This window comes from Staurois parvus, unplaced genomic scaffold (assembly GCF_062004578.1).
Source record: "Staurois parvus isolate SC_StPar_1 unplaced genomic scaffold, SC_StPar_1.0 ptg000440l, whole genome shotgun sequence".
Classification (NCBI taxonomy): domain Eukaryota; kingdom Metazoa; phylum Chordata; class Amphibia; order Anura; family Ranidae; genus Staurois; species Staurois parvus.
In genome coordinates this window covers 2,968,305-2,988,902 of record NW_028318236.1, presented here as the reverse complement: position 1 = coordinate 2,988,902, position 20,598 = coordinate 2,968,305, and the positions used below count along the sequence as shown (strand labels likewise).

The 20,598-nt window shown below is 42.9% G+C and overlaps 1 protein-coding gene across 2 annotated transcripts in view; it reads right to left on the bottom strand.

Annotated features, from left to right (window-relative positions):
* MTMR2 (myotubularin related protein 2) overlaps positions 1 to 16,499 on the bottom strand; it is a 68,694-nt gene extending 52,195 nt beyond the window's left edge. For both annotated transcript variants that reach the window (XM_089687925.1, XM_089687926.1), the window contains exon 1: positions 16,261 to 16,499. The gene's annotated coding sequence lies outside the window, so the exon portion shown is untranslated. The remainder of the gene's footprint in view (positions 1 to 16,260) is intronic.
* Positions 16,500 to 20,598: the final 4,099 nt, after the last annotated feature.

Here is a 20,598-nt window from a genome sequence, read left to right as displayed (position 1 = left end):
TAAATCTCCTCTTCTCAAGAGAGAATAAATTCAGTTCCTCTAATCTTTCCTCATAGCTGATCTCCTCCATGCCTCTTATCAGTTTGGTTGCCCTTCTCTGTACTTTCTCCAGTTCCCCAATGTTCTTTTTGTGAATTGGTGCCCAGTGTCAGTTAGTGTTAGTGTGTTTTAGGTAAAAAAAAAAAAAAAGACAAAAACAAAATGCGCACTATGGTTTCTGGGCTGTACTACAGGTACAAACAACAAATAACATACACATATATGGTATCACTGCGATCGTCAAGAGCTGGAGAATTTATTTTGGGTTGCTCTTTGGGGGTAGGTTATGGTCATAACAAGAAACACATAGCTAAATAAAAAAAAAGGATTTTTTTTACTATTTTGGGCCAGTTTTCCTTTGATAATAAAAAAAAAATCAGGAGATATCCATTACCATTTACCACCAAATGAAAACCCAATTTGTCCTGAAAAAATCAAGGTATAATCCACCCAGATGTGCAAAGTAGTTGTGATGATATGTACGGTTTTGCTATCACATGTCAACGGTGCAGAATTGTGCTTAGGCCTTTAGATTTGTTTTACCCTTAGGCGTGAAGGGGTTAAGGAGGAGGGGGTGGTCAACTGTGTCGAAGGCCGCGGAGAGGTCCAGGAGGAGGAGGACAGAGTAGTCGCCTTTGGCGGTTAGTAAGTCGTTGGTGATTTTGAGGAGGGCGGTTTCGGAGGAGTGTAGGGGACGGAAGCCGAACTGTAGTGGATCAAGGATCCAAGTATACCACATCCACTGCCACACCTCTTCCCCCTCTTCACCCCCCATAAAAAGAAATCAGATTTGTTTGACAACTTCTGTCTTTCATGAATCCATGCTGTCTGTTGCTTAAAATATTTTTTTCCAGCAAGAACTCATCTATGTGGTCTTTTATTAAACTCTCCAATATCTTCCCAACTATAGAATTTAAACTAACGGGTCTATAATTACTTTGGAAAGATTTTGACCCCTTTTTAAATATTTGCAACACATTGGCCTTACGCCAATCCAGTGGTACTATGCCAGTCATTAAAGAGTCCCTAAAAATTAGAAACAATGGCTTTGAAATGACAGAGCTCAATATTTTAAGGACCCGTGGGTGTATGCCATCCAGTCCAGGTGCTTTATTCACCTTTATTTTGTCTAAATATTTTTGGACCATATCAATAGTGAGCCAATGTGGATCATCTGGAGCTGTGTCAATACCATGCCCATTATGGACAAGAGCTCCCCCATGCTCCTTTGTATACACAGAGCTGAAGAAGGGATTTAATACATTTGCCTTCTCTTCGTCCACAGTCACCCACTCTAGATTATTTTGTAAAGGGTCTACATGCTCGGACCGGACCTTTTTACTATTAATATATTTGAAGAATTTTTGAGGGTTGGTCCTGCTATCTTTTGCAATCTGACGTTCGTTTTCAATTTTTGCGGCGTTTATTTGCTTTTTGCATATTCTGTTATATTCTTTGTAATGTTTAAACGATGATAGTGTTCCTTCATTTTTATATTTAATAAATGCTCTTTTCTTATTATCTATAGCTTTTTTAACTTTGGCCATAAGCCACACAGGTTTGATTTTTAGCCTTTTAAACTTGTTGCCCATGGGAATATATTTTGCAGTGTGTTCACATACAGTCTTTTTGAAGAACCTGGAGGTGTAACTAGGGTCACCAGAACACCAGTGTCCCCATTGGAAGATTTCCCCTCCAATCCTGTTCTGATGTCAATGAAAAATTTGGTAGTACAGTACACAGGACAAATAGAGAGGATGAATCTCCCTAATAGGAACACAGATAAAAACCCGACAGGTGTTCTACTCCCTCTCCACTATATATAAAAAAAATGTTTGCCTTTAGTGACACTTTAAAGTGCATCTATGGTCAAAAGTTAAAATCATATACTAAATTTCCACATTGTATTTCAATTATTTCTAGCCTACTCTTATTACACCCCGGTCACACCAAACCCAACTTTTAAATCGTGCGACTTACAGTGAAGTCACACGATTTCAAAGTCGAGTGATATGCCGATTTCAGGTGCGATTTGCAAGACAACTAACACAGATGTCTATGCAAATCGCACCAATATTAGTGCATGTACTACTTTACAAATCAGTGTGGCTCCGACCAAGTCAGAACCGCACCAATATGACCGCTATAATTGCGGACAATAGGGTGCGACAAATCACATGCCAATTCACATCCAGTGTGACCGGGGGACTTAATCTGAACAATCATGACGTTTTTAAATCCCACACATCTCCTTCCTTGAATTCTGTGACACGTAGTCACTATATCCTGTGGGGAGGCACTGCTGTGTCCCATATTTCACAGAGCCCCCCTTCTGAACTACAGAGGGGCTGAGAGGAGGAGTTTCAGGAGGCGGAGTCAGTACAGGAATCACTGCTAGCAGGCAGTAAGGTACTAAGGATGTACTGATATACCAGCGGACGAAAATAGTGTTATCCACAGTTTGCAGATAGGAAAAAAGGTGCTGATAATGGCTGCCAAAAATGCGTGATTTTGCCACATTTAGGGTGCGTTTTTCATATCAGGTCATATGACTGGAAAAAAAAAACGCAACACGTGTAGGTTTTTGATGGGTTATCAATGCATTTCAGGCCCAGTTCACACCAATGCAGTTTGCGTTTTGTCCATTTTGCAGTGCTTTTGCAGTGTGTTTTGCGTTTTTGCAGTGTGTTTTGCATTTTTTTCATGCACGTTTGTACGTGCATTTTTTACGCCTTTTTTATTTTATTTTTTTTGGCCAACTTGTTGCTGGGCAGATTAAAAATGCAACATCTGTGATGCATTTTCAATGCATTGCAAGCTTGGTTCACACCAATGCAGTTTGTGTTTTGCCCGTTTTGTTATTTTTGCATGCGCGTTTTTGGTACTTTTTGGCCAATTTGTTGCTGGGCAGATTAAAATTGCAAAACGCGTGAAAACTACATGCACTACATGCATTTTCTACAGCATCTACAAGTCTGTTGAACCAAAAACGCAACAGGTTTTTTGTTAAATTCATTACAGCTTACAAAACATGCAAAAAAAAAAAAAACAACAAAACCTTTTTACACATACCTACAATTTATTAAAATTTTTCCAAACCCCTTCCCCCCCCCCCCCCCCCCCGGAACTCCCTTTTTTCATTTTCTTATTGTTCCTCTAGTGTTCCTTCTTCACGTCTACATTTTTCCTCTGAACTTTTACCATCTCCCACGCTCTCCCCCATCGGCACAGCGAACCTCTGTGTAAGGTTAAACTCACTCCAACCTTTCCAGATTTTCCTAAATTTACCCATTTTGTCTTCACTCTAATATAATTCCTCCTTTTTTTTGTATATTTTCTACTCTTCTTAACCAGTCCTTTAGCTTAGGAGTCGCTTTGGCCTTCCAAAACTTATGGATTAAACCTTCTGCTGCATTTAGTAAATGAGGTATCATTGTATTCCTATATTGCTTAACTGTTAGGTCAGTGTTATGGAATAGGCACACCCATAGGTCTTTACTTATTTCTCCTCCTATAATTTCTCCTATTTGTTGGACTACGTCTTGCCAAAATTCCTGTATTTTGGGACACTCCCACCATATATGTCCCTAACTCAAATTCATACATACACATTCTAGGGACAATTTAGACAGGAGCAAATTAACCTACCAGCATGTCTTTGGAGTGTGTGAGGAAACTGGAGTACGCAGAGGAAACCCACGCAGTCACAGGGAGAACATGCAAACTCTAGGCAGGTGGTGCCGGGGTTGGGATTCGAACCAGCAACCCTAGTACTGCCAGGAGGAAGTGCTAACCATTTAGCCACTGTGCTGATCACCTAACTGAGTTTTTAACTCTTTCTCCCATCTACTCCCATCTAAACAGTGGTACTACCAGTTCAGCCATGACAGTCAGTGTCCTATAAAGATGCGAAGTACAATGTTTTTGTGTTCCTTTTAAATTCAGTAGCTGCTCTACTGGGTGCAGATTCTTAACCTTTCTCAGTGGTTGTGGGAGTGAAACAACAAACTGTCTCAGTTGAAGGTACCGCCACTTGTCCATCCTGCAAAACACTTCTTTTTTCTAGTTCAACTCCTGTAAAGTACCTAACTCCCCTTCCATCATAATATCCTTTATCCATGCATTCCTATCTATAATCCAAGTTCCTGTGATAGTGCTCATCCCTGATGGAAAATAATTTGTTCCCACCGATGGTATTAATGGAGAGTTATACTCCCATCCATTTAGTTTATGTATTATGTCCCATATCCTAAATACCTAGTAGGAGTGCTCGTATTTACAGAAAGCCCTCGGTGTTGCTGTGGAACCCATATGACTTTATCTAACTGTGCTTCATTCAGTGTCCGTTCAATCTCGACCCAACTTTTCCCTTGTGAATTATACATCCGATTCATTATCCGTGACAAAATTACTGAATAGTAATATCTTTTGATCTCCGGCATATTTAATCCCCCATTTATTTTATCTTTACATAAGACCTCATATTTCACCCTTTGGTTTTTATTCATCCATACGTATCTCATTATCATTCTTTTTAATACTCTAAGAAACTCCTGCGGCAGGGAAATTGGAAGCATTTGGAATTTATACAAGATTTATGGGAGTATCACCATTTTCACCATATTAATTCAGCCTATTCAGGACACAGAGCCTTTTGATATTTTCTTCAACTCCTCTTTTATTTCATTCAACAACGGTATATAGTTTGCTTGATAGATACTCTTAATTGACTGGGTTAACTTTACTCTTAGGTACTTTACCTCTTTACCTTGCAATTTAAAGGGAAGGAAGTTTTTCTTGTAGTACTTGTCTGTCCACTTTCAGTATATTAATATCTAGGATCTCTGATTTTGTGAGATTCATTTTAAAATTTGCTAGTTCTCTGTACCATTTTAACATTTGTATTAAATTTGGCAGCGTTGTTCTAGGATTGACCACATACGCTGCCACTTTATGTTCTACCTCTCCTATCCGGATCCCTTTTATATCCACACTTTTCCTTATCGTTGCTAACAGCAGTTCTGAAGTTAACACAAACAAAAAGGTGAAAGTGGACAGCCCTGCCTCGTTCCATTGTACATTTAAAAAATTTCCGACAATGTACCATTAACCTTTACTGCTGCTGATGGGTGCCAATACAAAGATTTTATCCATTGAAACATTTTGGGCCCAAGCCCTATTGCCTCTAAGGTACTCATCAGAAATCTCCAAGCCACCCTGTCGAAAGCTTTTCCAGCATCTATCGACAGGAATACCACTGGTGACCACTTTCTTGCTTTCTTGTAAGAGTAATAACGATTTCAGTCCATTATCTCTACCTTCCCTCCCCAGTATAAACCCATCCTGATCTAGATGTATCAGTTCCAGCATTAAATCCTTCAACCTATTAGCAATAATTTTGGCATATAATTTCGTATCTGCATTTAATAACGAGATTGGTCTGTAGCTGGCACATTGCGACAAGTCTTTGCCTTCTTTTGGCAAAACTATAATATTTGCCATCAACAACTTTTTCTTCATTTGTCCTCCTCCTCCCACAGCATTCAGATAAATACCCATTTTTGGCACTAATAGTTCTTTAAATTTCCTCTAATATCTCCCTATGAATCCATCTGGTCCCGGGCTGTTCTCTGCTGTTGTACTTAGTGCAACGTGCACTTCCTCTTGTGTTATCCATCTCTAACGTTACCCATCTTTCTTTATCTAATCTAGGTAATCCCGTCTCTTTTAAATATGTCTGAATTTTTTTATTTCTCTCTCCTTCCAGATCTTTCTTTTTGGATTTAACTGCATATAAGGAACTATATTTTTTAAATATACTAGCAATTGTTTTAGTTGGATACACTAATTCTTAATTTCTGATTTTCTCTGTCTAGTTTATTGATTTGTTTTTTCTCACTAACCTAGCCAAGAATTTTCCTGGTCTATTTCCCCATTGATATCTTTCGCCCTAAGCACCCTATTATAGACCTTATTTGTTTCTTGTTCTAGTAAATTACGTAATTCTTCTCTTTTTATAACAATCTTATGTTGTACATCTATTTCTATTCTCTTTTAATTTCCATGCATATGCTTTATTCTGCACTACCCTCACTTTCCGTCTCATCGTGACAGGAGCATGATCAGATAAAGATACAACTTTTATATTGGAATCCATAACCACCTCTAGTCGATGTTCTACTATTATGTAATCCATCCTAGAATACGCTGCGTGTGCAGGGGAATAGAATGTGTAATTTCTCATTCCCGCATGCTTAATTCTCCATACATCCACCAACTGACATTGGTACAACTTCTTTTAATAGCTCCCAGGCCTTTACCTCCATCCCTCTGCCAACGCGACGATGTATCAATCTGAGGGTTCATACAAAAATTAAAATCTCCTGCTACAATCACTACCCCTTTCTCAAAATCCATTGGTTCCCTCAGGATTTCTTCTAGGTAAATAACTGGATTTTTATTAGGGCAAAATATATTAGCAAGAGTAAATTCCATTTCATATGGTTTCCCCCTTATGAATAAAAAACCAACCCTCTGGATCCACCCTCCTATCTTCTATTGAGAATCTAACATTTTTTGCCATTCCTATTGCTACTTCTTTAGCCGTTTTATTGGGGAACCAGCATAATACCAAACTGGGTAATTTCTTTTTTGTAACATAATTCCAGAATCCTGGGCTAAATGTGTCTCTTGTAAAAAGACATCATCTGAGTATTGGTAAATTTCCCTAAGAATCTTGTGTCTTTTTACCGGGGTATTCAGGCCCTTTACATAATAGGTCATAAAATTTACAGCATTCCTATCAAACATCCTGTACTTTTACTCTCCACCCAATTTCCTTCCTTCCCCAGTCAGATCCTTCTATCCGGAGATCAAGATGTAATTCATTTGAAACATTAAAGTTTTCCCAGGTAGTCCATTCTTCTCTCCCCTCCCATCCCACTCCCCCATCACCCCCTCTTCCTTTCATAGTTTGGACCCCGAAAATGTATTCGTTTTCCAAACCTCCCATCCCTCCCCTCCCTCCTCCCCTACACTAAAAACCCTTTGGGCTATTTCTAGCCCTGGAATCAAATGTGGTTCAATTCCCACTGTCGATTCCTCTTTGAGGGTGGGTCTCGGGACATGTACACCTAACAGAACCCACATCCCCTTTTTTCTAGGTCACAAAATCGATCCCCAATACTCCTTTTAGTACCCCACCATTGTTCTAAAGAAAAACTGTGCTTATTTTCCACATAGCACTCCCCCCCCCCCACCCGCCTGCCATCCCTGTACTCATTCTTTATCTCATTCTCTTATTTTTGGGAACTAATTGCCACCTCTATTTCCCTAACTCTATACACTCCTTTGCCCCTTCAGACCATCCTGATATTTCCATCATCTGTAAATCTAGTCTTTCACAGAAGTCCAGTATATCTTCTGGGAATCTCAATTTCACAGGGTGTCCATCTTTCCAACCTATCAGACATGGAGGAAACCTCCAATTATATTGGATGTTTTTGTTACACATCTGCTCCAATAAAGGTTTCAATGATCCTCTTCTAGCCAGCGGCTCTGATGCCAGATCTGCGAAAATTTGTATATTTATTTCTCCATGTTTTATTACAGTCATCCCTCAGATTTTCTTCCAAATATTAGCTGTATCTTCATAGTCATGTAGACGTACTACTACGTCTCTGGGGGTTTCTGATGGCATCCCATGAGGTCGTTAATCCTGTGTGCTCTGTCAATTTTCAATTGAACTGTCACCGCTCTTCCTAGCAAGGGATTAATCACTCTATCCAGCAGTTCTCCATTAAAAACCTCTGGCAGGCCCCGAATTCTCAAGTTATCTTTCTATTTCTGTTCTCTTGATCTTCTAGCTTATATGCCAGCTTCCTATGTTCTTTTTGCATGTCATCTACCTGTTTTTCCCAATTAATAATTACTTGAGCATGTTTCTCTATTTTTTCTTCTGTTTCCTCTACTTGTGTTAAAACTTGTCTCAGGTCATTATGTATTATTAGCATTTCATTTTTTATTGATTGTTCTAGTTTTGTGAACATTTCTACAATTTTCATTTTATTGGGCATCTGTGCACTTGTTCCTTGTTCTTCTGAAATTTCTATTTCCCTTTCATTTTCCACAGTTAAGGATTCTTCAGTCTGATTCAAATTCAAGATTCCCAATGACAATCTGGATTGATCTCCTTTATTTTTCCCCATATCACATCTTCCTTTTGTTCCCTGCTGCCTTTCTGGAGTTTAATCCTCAGGGCTTTTCTCTTGCGGGGGCATATACTTTCTAATTGTGCTTGTACTTGCTTGTGGTGTTTTTACCCCTCCTCCTTTCACAGATTTATTCTTCATTGTATTCAATTTAATTCTTGCTTTAACACTCAAAAAGATACACTATTTCCCAAAAATTGCTGATACTTTTAGAATCCACAGTTAGGCATATCGCTTTTCTTCCTCTCCCTTTCTTCTATCTCCACTGGGTGACCCCCACTTTCTACTATCTCTCCCCCCACCACAACATTCTCCTCAGTGGGGGCAGAAGTATATAGAGTCCACAAGATACAGTATAGTATAGTCTACGTGTGTTCCTTGCTTCAGCAGTAAGTCACCACCTTCAATAGCCTCCCCTCTTGCAGGCAATGCACTCCTCCAACTCGCCTTTTTGGCTGGTCCTCTGCCTGTCAGCTCTGTTGGGGTGGTCACGCATGCAGGGGGGGTCACCGTCTGAAGTGACCGCTGCCCAGCAACCTGTACCGGCTCCTCTCTCCTACAGCGGTGACTCGCTGGGTTCCCCGGCGTTCTCACATGGTCGCTCCCAGCGTTCGCCACTCCAGCTCTCCTCCGCCCCACCACGCGAGAGGTCGGATGCTCCTCTCTCAGGACACACCGCCGCCACCTCCAGCTCCAGGTCAGACCGCGGGACAAGGTAGGGCAGCAAAGGCCTCTCAGACTGCGGGACAAGGTAGGGCAGGGGGCTGCATATATTCAGGTGCAGTTTATTTCAGTACTTTTATAGCACCATCAATTTTACGCAGCGCTTTACATATATATTGTACATTCACATCAGTCCCTAACCCTCAAGGGGTGTACAATCTAAGATCACTAACTCACTTTCATACATACACATAATAGGGACAATTTAGACAGGAGCCAATTCACCTACCAGCACGTCTTTTGGAGTGTGGAAAGAAACCGGAGGAAACCCACGCAGGCACAGGGAGAACATGCAAACTCCAGGCAGGTGGTCCCATGCTTGGGATTCAAACCAACGACCCTATTACTGCCAGGCGGAAGTGCTAACCATTTAGCCACTGCAGTTCTCCCTGTTCATTTTTTCCGTTAAGCGGGGACCGAGGAGCACCTAGCCTGTGCTTCCTGTCGGCCCAAAAACGCAACGTTTTACATTTAAAAAAGTCCCTGACCCTTTCTGTAAAAAACAGCAGCTCAAAAAAGCTTAGATGTGAACGTGTCCCGTAGTAAACCATGTTAAATGGACCGTAGTGGGTTTCTGCAAAAAGCCCTAAAAACCAATTGGTGTGAACCAGGCCTCAATGGGGAGGGGCGTTACTTATCTTTTTTTCCCTTGACAAATGCACCAAATTGCGTCAAACAGGATTTTTAACACCACAAGGGAAGCGCAACAGACCAATGTGAAGATATATATTGAATTTAAAGGGATGCATTTTCCTTGAGCTTTTCTTGTGCCTTTTTTAATGCAAAAGCGCTAGAAAAACTGCTCAGTGTGAAAGCAGCCTATTGGCCGAAAAGGTGCTGAAAATAAATTCATATTCATTTAACCACTTCAACATCGGGCAGTTTTACCCCCTTCCTGCCCAGGCCAATTTTCAGGTTTCAGCGCTCTCACACTTTGAATGACAATTGCGCGGTCATGCAACACTGTATCCAAACTATATTTTTATCATTTTGTTCACACAACTAGAGCTTTCTTTTAGTGGTATTTAATCATCGCTGGGGTTTTTATTTTTTGCTACATTAACAAGAAAAAACCCAAAATTTTGAAAAAAAAACCACACATTTTTCTTTGTTTCTGTTATAAAAGTTTGCAAATAAATAATTGTTTTTCATAAATTTAGGCCGAGATGTATTCTGCTACATGTCTTTAGTGAAAATAACCCAAATTAGTATTTATTATTTAGTCTGTAGGAAAGTTATACTGTAGCGTACACAAACTGTGGCATATATCTGAAATTGCTGCTGATCAATCCTGAAGTACTGACGGCCAATCTAATTTCTTGAGGCCCAAAAATGTCAGAATAGTACAGATATGCCCCAAATGTCAGAACAGTACAGATATCCCCCAAATGTCAGAACAGTACAGATATGCCCCAAATGACCCCTTTTTGCAAAGTAGAAAGTCCGACGTACTTCATAAGAGGCATGGCGAGTTTTTTGAAGTTGTAATTTTTTTCACAATTTTTTGGAAAATAAAATTACAAAAATTATTTTTACAATTTTTTTTTACATACTGTCGCCAGTGCAGTACAGTGTCATCATATAACTGGTGTGGCAGTGATCAGGGACACTGACTGGTGACAGTACGAAAAAAAATGTATAATTTTTTTCAATTTTTTTTTAAATTATTTATTAAATTTTTTTTCTCTTTTTTAAAATTTTTTCCATAGTACACTATGACCAAGGTAGTATAATGTTACCATAGTAACTTTGGGGAAATGATCAGTATTTTTTTTTTTACTTAATTTGATTGCTTATAGCAAAGAATTTATTTGCTATAAGCAAGCATTTAACTGAATGAAATCGATTTATTCAGCTTTTTTTGTTGTGATTAGCTGTGATTCGCCATGGCAAATCACATGACACAGATGGGCTGTGATTGGCCCAGCCTGTGCATGTGATCAGTGTGACCATTCACAGCTAGACACACTTGTATACAATGGATGTCATGAAAAGAAGCCATCCATTGTATACAACTGTCATGTGACTTGCTGTGATTGGTCAGAGCAGGTCACATGTTACTGGCAACAGGGCCGATACACAGATCTGTCTTCGGCTGTGTCCGAGGTACACGGCCAGTGTCAGATCTCACCACAGCGTGGCCCTGCAGGCACGTGCAAGGCGCGATCCGAGAAGAACGTCATATGACACCCTCCCGGATCGACGAGAGTCCCACCCGGCCTATAATAAAATGACGGCCGGGCGGGAAGTGGTTAAATTCATATTAACCACTTGCCCTGCAGAGGATTTAGCCCCCTTGCTGGCCAGGCCATTGTTTGTGTTACAGAGGTGTGTTACATTAACTGACAATTGTGCCGTCATACAACACTGAACCCAAATTAAATTTACATCCTTTTTTTCGTACAAATTGAGCTTGCAGTGGTATTTGATCGCCTGTGCAGTTTTTAATTTTTTGCGCACAACCCCTACCTAGAAATGCAAAATCACATATATATATATATACACACACACACGTGATTTTGCGCACCCATGCCACCCTGTAGCAGTATTTCTGGGTGGGTGGATAGGGTTTAGTTGCAGCCGACCCAGCACTTAGCTAAAGGTCTGTGCACGCACTCGCTGACCAGACTGGGATGACCACTAGATCTAGATTATCCAGCCTGTCGCCCAGCCCAGTTGTTCATTTAGGATCCCCGCAGGAAAAAAATCCCAGAAAAAGGCGGAAAGAAAAAAAGCAATGGAACCACAGATCCCAGCTAGGGACCAGGTCCTTACTCCTAAGCACTAGGCAGAAAACCTGGATTGCCTATTGCAGAGAGGAAGTTATCCTAGATTGTCAGCTCCAAGGATCAGGGCCCTCCTTTCCCTCTTGTATTGAACTGTATTGTTGCTGTATTGTCTCCCTTTATATTGTAAAGCGCTGAGCAAACTGTTGTCACTATATAAATCCTGTATAATAATAATAATAAGCCAGAAGGGACTGTCCATAGGCAGCACTGAGTTCTTCCTGTAGGTGGCGATATAACCCTATGGTCAAGATTCAGAAGAGCTGTGTCTGTCAATGAACAGAACAGAAAAACAAACTCCAGTATACATCATAGTTCGTAGACGCTGTAACTTTCATGCCAACCAATCAATATACACTTATTGGGATTTTTTTTCTACCAAAGACATGCAACAGAATACATTTTGGAAAACATTTGACAAAATTTGATTTTATGGCATTGTTTTTATAACAGAGAGTAAAAAATGTTTCTTTTTCAAATGTTTCTGTTTTTTGTTTTGTTTATATAATGAAAAACCCCCAGTGGTGATCAAATACCACCAAAAGAAAGCTCTATTTATGGGAAACAAATAGGGAGGTGGTGACACCGGGATCATGGTTGAGGCTACAAACATGATCCCAGTATCACTTCTTTCAGCCAGTGATTCTCTTTCAAGTAAAAGTAATCCGAGCAGCCTAAGTAGCCTTAAGGTCTTTTCACGCGGATCCGCTGGTTCAGCGGGGGATCTCTCTGCTGAGCAAGCGGATAACCAGTCTATTTACTCCATGTAACACCATCTTTTATATTTTAGCAAAACATTAGGTTATATATTGTGGTTTTTGCATTAAAATTCAATAACCGCTTACCTACTGCTCTATAGCAGATATACTGCTACAGGGCGGCCGCTCTGTACAAAATCATGTAAATATATATGATTTTGCATTTCCCAGTAAGGGACACACACAATGCCCTACCTGCGTTGCCATTGGTTGCAGCAGATGTCAATCGCCGGGTCCCGGTTGGCGAATCTCAGCCAGCACTCAGCGGCTGCCGATAAAGCTGAGAGGGGAGAGATCTGTGTGTAAACAACACAGATCTCTCTCCTGTCAGCATGGATGTGCTGCTTTCTCTCTTTGCACAGCATAGGAATACAAAGCAGCATGTCTCCAAAGTAAAACAGCACACAATGTAAAAACACACACAGCACACAGTAAACCCTTTGATTGGTCCAGATGTTAACCCCTTCCTGCCCAGTGTCATTAGTACAGTGTCAGTGCTTTTTATTAGCACTGATCACTGTATTGGTGTCACTGGGGATGTCAGTGACAGTTAGTTCCCTCCAGTGTCAGAATGCCCACTGCAGTCCCGCTATAAGTCACTGATCGCCATCATTACTAGTATAAAAAACAAAAATCCCAGTATATATACAACCATTTGTAAATGCTATAACTGTCACATAAACCAATTAATTTACATGTATTGGGATTTTTTTTTAGCAAAGACATGTAGCAGAATACATTTTGACCAAAATTTATGACAAAATTTGATTTTTAAAATTTTTTTACTGGACATGTTTAAAAGCAAAAAGTCAAAAATATTGTTTTTTTTTCTCAAAATGATCTTTTTTTTGTTTATAGTGCAAACAATAAAAACCGCACAGGCGATCAAATACCTCCAAAAAAAGCTCTATTTGTTTGGAAAAATCACATAAATTTAATTTGGGTGCAGTGTTGCATGACCGCGCAATTGTCAATTAAAGTAACGCAGCGCCATATCACAAAAAATGGCCTGGTCAGGAAGGAAGGGGGGGGGGGTAAGGCTAGGTTCACATCTGTGCAGGTGGTGCTGTGAAAATCCACCACCCGCACAGAGAAAAGCAGACCCGCGGGCAGGTACCATTAGTTCTAGAAGTGCAGGCACTTCTTCTCTGCGTGTCACGGGGCATGGAAGTCCATTCAAATGAATGGACTCTCATGCCTGTGCAAAACGCAGCCCGTATGGCCACATATACAGGTGAAACTCAAAAAATTAGAATGTCGTGCAAAAGTTCATTTATTTCAGTGCAGCAACTTAAAAGGTGAAACTAATATATGAGATAGACTCATTACATGCAAAGCAAGATAGTTCAAGCCGTGATTTGTCATAATTGTGATGATTATGACTTACAGCTCATGAAAACCCCAAATCCACAATCTCAGAAAATGAGAATATTGTGAAAAGGTGCAATATTCTAGGCTCAAAGTGTCCCACTCTAATCAGCTAATTAAGCCATAACACCTGCAAAGGGTTCCTGAGCCTTTAAATGGTCTCTCAGTCTGGTTCAGTAGGAATCACAATCATGGGAAAGACTGCTGACCTGACAGTTGTGCAGAAAACCATCACTGACACCCTCCATAAGGAGGGAAAGCCTCAAAAGGTAATTGCAAGAGAAGTTGGATGTTCCCAAAGTGCTGTATCAAAGCACATTAATAGAAAGTTATGTGGAAGGGAAAAGTGTGGAAGAAAAAGGTGCACAAGCAGCAGGGATGACCGCAGCCTGGAGAGGATTGTCAGGAAAAGGCCATTCAAAAGTTTTGGGAACTTTCACAAGGAGTGGACTGAGGCTGGAGTCAGTGCATCAAGAGCTACCACACACAGACGGATCCTGGACATGGGCTTCAAATGTCAAATTCCTCTTGTCAAGCTGCTCCTGAACAACAATGTCAGAAGCGTCTTACCTGGGCTAAAGAAAAACAGACCTGGTCTGTTGCTCAGTGGTCCAAAGTCCTCTTTTCTGATGAGAGCAACTTTTGCATCTTATTTGGAAACCAAGGACCCAGAGTATGGAGGAAGAATGGAGAGGCACACACTGAAAGATGCTTGAAATCCAGTGTGAAGTTTCCACAGTCTGTGTTGATTTGGGAAGCCATGTCATCTGCAGGTGTTGGTCCACTGTGCTTCATTAAGTCCAGGGTCAACGCAGCCGTCTACCAGGAGATTTTGGAGCACTTCATGCTTCCTTCCCCAGACGAGCTTTATGGGGATGCTGACTTCATTTTCCAGCAGGACTTGGCACCTCCCCACACTGCCAAAAGCACCAAAACCTGGTTCAATGACCATGGGATTACTGTGCTTGATTGGCCAGTAAACTCGCCTGACCTGAACCCCATAGAGAATCTATGGGGCATTGCTAAGAGAAAGATGAGAGACCCGAGACCGAACAATGCAGAAGAACTGAAAGCCGCTATTGAAGCATCCTGGTCTTCCATAACACCTCAGCAGTGCCACAGGCTGATAGCTTCCATGCCACGCCGCATTGAGGCAGTAATTGCTGCAAAAGGGGCCCAAACCAAGTACTGAGTACATATGCATGCTTATACTTTTCAGAGGTCCGATATTGTTCTATGTACAATCCTTGTTTTATTGATTGCATGTAATATTCTCATTTTCTGAGATTGTGGATTTGGGGTTTTCATGAGCTGTAAGCCATAATCATCACAATTATGACAAATCACGGCTTGAACTATCTTGCTTTGCATGTAATGAGTCTATCTCATATATTAGTTTCACCTTTTAAGTTGCATTACTGAAATAAATGAACTTTTGCACCATATTCTAATTTTTCGAGTCTCACCTGTATATGAAGCGGGGCTCAATAAGTGCTTCAAGTTTTTTTTACCAATAAACTGCATTTGTAGAACCGTACAAATACCACGTGTGATCCTAAACTTCCACACCCACCACTTCATTCTCTGCCTAATATACATATATGGAACATTAGGGGTTCGGAGTGATTTTCTTTTTAAAGAAAAAATGCAGATTTTTCCATGTAGGAGAGAAATGTCAGAATAGGCATGGGAAGCAAATGGTTAAAGTAGCGCAGTGCTGAACAGCAAAATGGTCCTGGCCACGAAGGGAGAAAAACCTTCTGCTTACACTCTATTTGTCCTGTTTAGCAAGATTGAAAGTAAATCTCAAATGTTGGACGGTCACCAGAACAGGAATAGAGGGGAAATCTTCCAATGGGGACACTAGCTCACTTTGAAGGGATTTCCTCACTTCCTGTGGTGTCTCTGGGACAGGAAGTGAAGGGGAATCTCCCCAGTGGGGACACCTCCCTTACTCTGTCCAAAATAAAAAAGTTTTGCCTTCAATTTACTTTATTGTTGTCATGAGAGTGAGGGAAAATCTAACACTGGGGACCTCCCCTGACTCTGGGAGACTTCCTGTGGTGTCTCTGGGACCGGAAGTGAAGGAAAATCCCCCCATAGTATACGGGAAGTAACTAACATCTTGGCAGAAGGTTTAACCCCTCAATATCCCATCCAGAACTAAAAAAAAAAACTTTTGTCTCTAGACACGGTTTAAATTGCCCCCCTTCACCTGTCAGCCCGACTGCACTACAAGTCCCAGCATGCTGCGCTCAGCCTCCAGCCCCGAGTGTGGAAAGGTGTGTGTAATCCGTGAGGTGTACTGTATACAAGTGTATAAGAGGGACCCGAGCAGTGCTGACACCCCCCTCCCACACACTGACCCCTCCTCACCCGCTTCCTCCAGGGGGAGCGCCCTCTGCACCTCTCCCGGATTCCTCCGGCACCTCTCGCGAGAACACGGCGCCCCCGGCGCGCTCACATACGCCAGTGATTCAATGTAGGGGCCGCGCAGCGACACACGGAGACGCGCCTTGCTTCCTAGGGCGCGTGCGCGCTGTTGCAGGAGGGTGTTGGGGGAGGCGAGGGGAAGTTATTCAGGGAGAAGAGCTGTGCCCTGGGATGATGGAGGAGATAGAGACACGGACCCTCTCCGGCCACAAACGTGAGGGGGCGCTGACAGACAGGACGTCACTTCTACGCATTGTCAGCTCCGCGGAGCACAGCCCGGCTCCGCACCCACCGTCCTCACCAATCACACACCTCCACGCTTTGTCAGCTCCGCGGAGCACAGAGCCCGGCTCCGCACCCACCGTCCTCACCAATCACACACCTCCACGCTTTGTCAGCTCCGCGGAGCACAGAGCCTGGCTCCGCACCCACCGTCCTCACCAATCACACTGCTTTATTTCAGGGGTTCAGAACTTTCATCCCAAATCCTGGATATGGGAACAGCCCAGCCATTGCCAGCAGGGGGCGCTTTATGTCAGGTGGGGTGCAAGGGGTGCAGAGTTGTAGGGGTAGTAGGTCAGTAGGGATGCGTAGTGTTGGGGTAGAGGGTTTGTAGGGGGTGCAGAGTGTTGGGGTAGTGGGGGTACATAGTGTTGGGATGGGGTGATGCATAGTGTTGGGGTAGAGGGTTTGTAGGGGGTGCAGAGTGTTGGGGTAGTGGGGGTACATAGTGTTGGGATGGGGTGATGCATAGTGTTGGGGTAGAGGGTTTGTAGGGGGGTGCAGAGTGTTGGGGTAGAGGGTTTGTAGGGGGGTGCAGAGTGTTGGGGTAGAGGGTTTGTAGGGGGGTGCATAGTGTTGGGGTAGAGGGTTTGTAGGGGGGTGCAGAGTGTTGGGGTAGAGGGTTTGTAGGGGGTGCATAGTGTTGGGGTAGAGGGTTTGTAGGGGGTGCAGAGTGTTGGGGTAGAGGGTTTGTAGGGGTGCAGAGTGTTGGGGTAGAGGGTTTGTAGGGGGTGCAGAGCGTTGGGGTAGAGGGTTTGTAGGGGGTGCAGAGCGTTGGGGTAGAGGGTTTGTAGGGGGTGCAGAGCGTTGGGGTAGAGGGTTTGTAGGGGGTGCATAGCGTTGGGGTAGAGGGTTTGTAGGGGGTGCAGAGCGTTGGGGTAGAGGGTTTGTAGGGGTGCAGAGCGTTGGGTTAGAGGGTTTGTAGGGGGTGCAGAGCGTTGGGATAGAGGGTTTGTAGGGGGTGCAGAGCGTTGGGGTAGATGGTTTTAGGGGGTGCAGAGCGTTGGGGTAGAGGGTTTGTAGGGGGTGCAGAGCGTTGGGGTAGAGGGTTTGTAGGGGGTGCAGAGCGTTGGGGTAGAGGGTTTGTAGGGGGGTTCAGAGTGTTGGGGTAGAGGGTTTGTAGGGGGTGCAGAGTGTTGGGGTAGTGGGGGTACATAGTGTTGGGATGGGGTGATGCATAGTGTTGGGGTAGAGGGTTTGTAGGGGGTGCAGAGTGTTGGGGTAGTGGGGGTACAGAGTGTTCGGGTGGGAGGGATGCATAGTGTTTGGGCAGTGGGTCTGTAGGGGGTGCAGAGTGTTGGGCTAGTGGGGGGTGCAGAGCAGTGGGTCTGTAGGGGGTGTAGAGTGTTGGGCTAGTGGGGGTGCAGAGTAGTGGGTCTGTAGGGGGTGCAGAGTGCTGGGATATAAAGGCAGTGCTGCTGATAAGGCAGTGCAGCCAGCCCTCCTGTACTGGGCCTGGGCCCCATCTGTCAATCAGGAGAGCTGGCTGTACTGCATTATTGCTGACACCAATCCTCTTGTGTCTCCTCCTGCAGCACTGTTGGCTTTTCTTCTTTCTCCCTCCGGCTGTGCTGCAGGGAGGTCAGTTCTAATGTCTGCATCCCCATCTCCCTTCTGTCCAACCCCCCACCCCACCCTCGCAGTACTGCCAGCTTCCCTCCTCCTCTCCCACCGATAGCTGCTGCAGGCACATGGGGGATGTTTCAGGATGAAGAGCAGGGAAGACGTTGGTAAATGTGTCATATTTACTGGCCCATTGCTTTTCTGAATGAACACAGTGAGTGATCAGTACTCATCACTCCTATGTCCATTCATCACTGACACATAGTAAAACTGTTTACTTTGCTTCAGTTTGTGAATAAACAGGAGCCTCTGAGCGCTTTCTGTTTATTCATCTGTGCAGCTGAGGCTGCAGAAAAGGGGACTTGATGAATCTATGTCTTCAGTCCTTATCTCAATTTCAAATGTGAGACATCAGAGGTTTGTTTAGACCAGGGGCGGACTGACAACTCATGGGGCCCCCGGGCAATAGGGGATCATGGGGCCCCTGTTTCCTCACCCACACAAAACCACACCCAAAAAAGCCTATGAAAGATACTAGGGGCATCTCATGGGGCCCCCTACTGACCCTGGGCCCTCGGGCAGTGCCCTAGTGCCCGAATGGTCAGTCCGCCCCTGGTTTAGACCCCTGATATTTCACCAAAGCTCCCCTAACAAGGCAGTTTAAAAATGTAAAATTAATAAATAAAAAATAAAATTCTAAAAAAAAAGTAAAAATTTAAATTCTAAAAAATAATAAAAAAAATTAAGGACTCGTTCACATGTGCTTTATCATTTCTGCAATGGATGCGAAGTATAACATCGCGGCAGTGGCATTTGTACACTCCTAGCCACTGCCTTTGTTGCTAAAAGCTCAACCATGGTATTTTTACCCCCCCCCCCCTTCCCCATCCTCACGTGTGAGGATGCAGCAACCGTATGAACACAGCCATAGGTCAGATTTTTAGGTACTGTAGTTGGTCATTGTTCCACATGTGTACTCAATATTAACATGATACCTAATATGGTAACTCTGCACACTATTTAACTCCAATGTAAGATAAATGAAAGGCAGGCTTCAGCTCTGATCCCAGCTCATTGGTCACCCCCAGCTGACATGTTTTACCCACATTGGGCTTTAATCGTAGAGGTAATTATAAGTGAGATGTGTTCTATCTCTGCCAGCACCTGAATACAGAGTGTAAACCTGGGAGACTAACACTGTAGGCTTGGAGGGGCGCCAGCCTGTTATGGTATGTTGGGTATCTATTTACTCGGCTGACTGGCCTGCACAGAGTCCTGACCTCAACCTGATAGAACACCTTTGGGATGAATAAAAGCTGAGACTATGAGCCAGAGCTCATCCACCATCAGTGCCTGACCTCACAAATGTGCTTCTGGAAGAATGGTCAAACATTCCCATAGACACCCTCCTAAACCTTGTGGACGGCCTTCCCAGAAGAGTTGAAGCTGTTATAGCTGCAAAGGGCGGGCCAACTGAATATTAAACCCTACGGACTAAGACTGGGGGGCCATTAAAGTTCATGTGCATTAAAGGCAGGCGTCCCAATACTTCTGGCAATATAGTGTATATAATGTTTGGGGATCTAAGTAGTTTTCTAGCATAAGAATGCAGATTTTTATATGTACAGTTGTGTTCAAAATAATAGCAGTCAGACATCACTAACCTGATCAATCACTGTTTTTGGTAGAAATATTATTTCTTCATGGCAAATAATTTACTAACAGGTGTAGTAGAGTAATAGAAATCCAACAGACCCAACAGTCATGACATGCATGCTGATGATTCTGTGTAATTGAATCACTAATTGAAAGGGGCATGTTCAAAATAATAGCAGTGTGGAGTTCTATTAGTGAGGTCATTTATTCTTTGAAAAACAGGTGGCAATTATTGCCCTTATTTAAGGAAGGAAGGCAGCAAATGTTGTACATGCTGGTTATAGTGCATTTCTCTCTGAAATTCTGAGGAAAATGGGTTGTTCCAGACATTGTTCAGAAGAACAGTGTACCTTGATTAAAAAGTTGATTGGAGAGGGGAAAACATATAAAGAAGTGCAGAAAATGATAGGCTGCTCAGCTAAAATGATCGCAAATGCTTTAAAATGGCAACCAAAACCTGAAAGACGTGGAAGAAAGTGAAAAACTACCATTCGATTGGATAGAAGAATAGCCAAAATGGCAAGGACTCAGCCAACAATCAGCTCCAGGAAGATCAAAGAAGCTGTAAAGTTACCTGAGAGTACTGTTACAATTACAAGACACCTATGTGAAGCCAAGCTATCTGCAAGAAGCCCCCGCAAAGTCCCACTGTTGAAAAAAAGACGTGCTGAAGAGGTTACAATTTGCCAAAGAGCACATTGACTGGCCTAAAGAGAAATGGCGCAACACTTTGTGGACTGATGAAAGTAAGATTGTTCTTTTTGGGTCTAGTGGCCGGAG